Here is a 4083-nt window from a genome sequence, read left to right on the forward strand (position 1 = left end):
TGGACCATTGACACTATCTACAATCTCAATTAGGCGTGTCAATGGTCCATTTGAGAGATAGGTGGCGGTAATGCACTTATAAGTCTGCGATCTGCCGTAAAGCAAGAAGACGACGTGTCAAGCGCCGGCTGTTGAACAAGCTCAGGATGCGCTCTGGACAGTTCGGACATTGCGGTGAAAATCAGAGGTAAAAAACGCTATAAATACTCTTCAGTTTCTTGCACAGACCGATTGTTTCGTGTATTTACACATCAATGTATCGTCACGAGCCCCAGGGTTTAATTTGGTTTTGTTTGTGTATGTTTTTTGACTCTCAAAGCCGTGATTCCCATCCACTTGCATTATATGACTGACAGACTGCAACGGTTTGACTTAAAAATCTTCGTTTGTGTTCTACTGAAGAAACAAAGTCACCTACATCTTGGATGCCCTGGGGGTAAGCAGATAAACATCAAATTTTCATTTTTGGGTGAACTATCCCTTTAAATATGGAACACTTCATATTACTATTTGTATGTATGCTCTTCTGTAGTATATTATGTAGTGTTTACATCGTAGTAGCACTCAATTTCTAGCACATCTGCTGATCGTCGCATGTGATTCTACAACATTTGTGCAAGTCTCTCTGGATTTGCAAAAATGCATTCAATGTAAATGTTTTTATGCATTTTGATTGTCTGTCCAGTAGGGAGCAGCGCTGTCTCTCTGAACAGCACCATATTGAATAACACTTAAAGGGATAGTTCACCCAAAAATGAAAATGCTGTCATCATGGGGGAGTAAATGATGACAGAATTTTCATTTTTGGGTGAACTATCCCTTTAAGAAACGATGAGTCATGGAATAGCAAACAGCCTTTCTGGGTTTTTTCTACTTTCACCAACCATAATTCTTGATGTAAATTCAACCAAGTTAACTTAGGTTTAACATAATAAAGAAAAGAAGAAAAAACAGATGTAAATAGGATGCCAAACTCAATAAGTCTGAAAGTTGCTAAAACAGCAACAGCTGTTGCACCCATGTCATGAATATGGGCTAAACTTATGTTTTATTTAGTAATCATTAAATGTTTTTATTGTACTTTTGCTTACATTCATAGGCATCCCCAATCTTTCCTTGTTTTTGTCTTGTCAGTGTAAGTAAATGACTTTATGGGATTACACAACTAGAACAATGCTTTCTCGTGGTGTTGTCCTCTTTGATTTACATGTCTTGACAGGTGCTCTCAGGTAATTCGCCGCTGCAAATCCACATGTTCTGGTTTAGATGTCAAAGAGCCAATCAGGCCAGACTTTGTCTTTAACTCCTTATAAGGACAACCTTGAGTGCTCTCGGTAGTGAGCAGCCCGAGCTGAAGGCACACATTGTTCCTCACAGGGACGCTGGCTGGGCTAAATGTGTGCAGCTCTCCTCACACCAGACAAATAACCACTGTTGTGTGATGTTTACACACCAAAATACAGATGTAGCATCAATTTAGATGCTTTCTATGGAAGCCCCAAGAGTCCATGCATGCGTTATTAGTATTGTTTTATTTAATTATTGTTTATTATTATTATTATTTATATATCCACACAGAAGGAAATCATCAAATATATGATTTTGAAGCTGGCACCAGTCTCATTCACAAGCAGAGCTGGGTAGTAACTGATTACATGTAATCTGGATCACGTAATCAGTTTCCAAAGATGAAGTACTTGTAATTAGATTATATAACCTTTTAAAATACTCGTAATCAGACTACAGTTACTTTTTTATTGGTGACAGTGATAGCACACAGTAGCAATCACTTATTCATAATTTATTGATTCTCCTTTATTCCTCTTTTTCATCTGTTAAATGTTCCTTTCTAAAACAGCCTACCTACTCCGAAAGTCTTCCAGTTTTGTGGACATTCTCACAGAGATCAGTCACTAGTCAGGTGGATATAATTACACAGAAAATTGAGAGGCCAAACAGCATTTGACCACTGGATTTACTAAAATCATCTCAGTTTTAAGAAGTGTTTCAACACTGCATCAACTACTGATGAACACATTAATTTTTATTTTAATTATCATTCACGCAGTGGGTTATTTAACTATGCGTTACTATGACTTGAGTTTTTTTTTTGTATTTTTTTTTTGTATTTCAAACACTTAAAAATGCACAAATTGTTCTTTCATATTTACAGGCACTCAAGTACCCCTGTAGCACCTTAATGAGATTTTAAATATTTCAATAATTAAGTATCACATTTGCCTGCTCCTGGTTCTCTGATGTTGGTGAATGGTCACATGACATGCAGGTAAACAAATATTTCATTTAGTAAATGTTTTATTTTGATTGGATATTTTTAAAGGGGTCATATGATGCGATTTCAAGTTTTCCTTTCTCTTTGGAGTTTTAATTTGACATTTTCTATGATGTTGTCAATCATTAGCTTTTCGTTAAATTCAACCCCACCAGCTTCGAAAACCTTGACATAATGCAAAGTGTCATGCACTGCATTTTGTTAATTACAACAATTGAATATACATCTAAACATTTTAGGGAAGTCTTTTCCGACAATAAACTCAATATTAAAGACAAGATAAATGGAAATCAATTCCTAATTTATTGCAAAACTTTGCTTCTTTAGTGAATTTGGTTTATTTTAAGGTAGTTTGGATATTGTTACTGAAAATCAAGTGGGAAAATATGTACAGTAGAATATAGGAATATACTGTATAGAGAGTCTCTCGGGTGTGCATGTCCAAAAGGCCAGAGGCCGAGGCTGTACAGCACTCTCCTGTTGTGTGAAACAAGCCCTCGGGGTTTGGGGCGGCGTTAAACTTCTTGCCTGCATTGTTGAGATGTGCAGCAGAAACTCTTTTTAAGGTAACGTTTTCTGAGAACTCTTCCTGTATGACACCATCTCTTCCAGCCTTTCCTTTGGCCACGAATGAAATGTCTTGTTTGGTGCTCGTTTGGAAGGCAGCGAATCGTGCCAGCACATTTGTGAGGAAGGAAAATATTGTGCAAACGCTTTTAAGCAGGTTTGTGTACAAAACTGGAATCAAACCGCTAGCAGGAGAATTCATCAAACCCACTGTACACTGGATAACCCACACAAACCTCACAAATGAAATACAGCAAATAACATACTCGCGCAACTCCAGCGTAATTAAAGGCATCTGATATCCTGAAAATCGGGTCTTGCTGTGAACACTCCCTCTTCAGGACACCTGTCAAATGAGGGAGGAGGCACACGGGACACTGGGTATAAAAGACACATGATTTAAAGATAAAAACCGGTCCTGCTCAGTTTGAATGAAACGCAGTGTCACACCCTCGCCTCCCTGTCTCTGTTTTGAGTTGTCTACAGGCGTCCCCCTGTGCGTATTGTTGTAAAAACCCTGCCATGTGCCTCAATACACTTTTAGTTTTGTGGCTGACAGAGACTTTTCTTTTTTTAACGATCCACGGCCTAACTGGGTGGGTCAAAAGACATAACAGCTTACCACAGTTTATAAGTCTTTGCGAAGACCACAAAACCAAACCAGCCCCTTTTGATCCAGTTCTTATTAGATGTTACCCATCTTGAGAGTCAAAGTAAATGAGATTTGACTGAATGAGGAACTACACCCTGATCAGGCATGTCAGCTTTGCAGTAAGATGTCAATCAAATGTAAAACATAGCAAATTATCACACACACACACAAACACAGAGTAGTACCAGCTGTATGTAGTACCTTACATACAATAACACTACTAAAGATAATAATGGCAGTATCATAAAAAATATAATTTACACATGATTACAAATTTGATTTGCTTTGCCATTTCTTTCATTTATATTTAAATGTTGAATAATTTGTACTACCCCTTAATTCTAATAATTAATGGCTCTAACTGAAAAGAGTGATCAGCCAAATGTTGTCCTTCTGCATTATAAATTGGCAAAATTGTTCATTCCTAAACAGCATATGGATCTAGTGTGCATCAGTATCTCTCATCACAGGAAGTGAAGAGGAACATTTACCCACCAGTCTCTGCACAAAACCTAAGTACTACACAAGTGTTGAAAACAATAAACATTTAAAGGCAGAGTAAGTGATTTTT

This window comes from Sinocyclocheilus rhinocerous, unplaced genomic scaffold, assembly GCF_001515625.1.
Source record: "Sinocyclocheilus rhinocerous isolate Xijiao unplaced genomic scaffold, SAMN03320098_v1.1 scaffold195, whole genome shotgun sequence".
In the NCBI taxonomy this organism is placed as follows: domain Eukaryota; kingdom Metazoa; phylum Chordata; class Actinopteri; order Cypriniformes; family Cyprinidae; genus Sinocyclocheilus; species Sinocyclocheilus rhinocerous.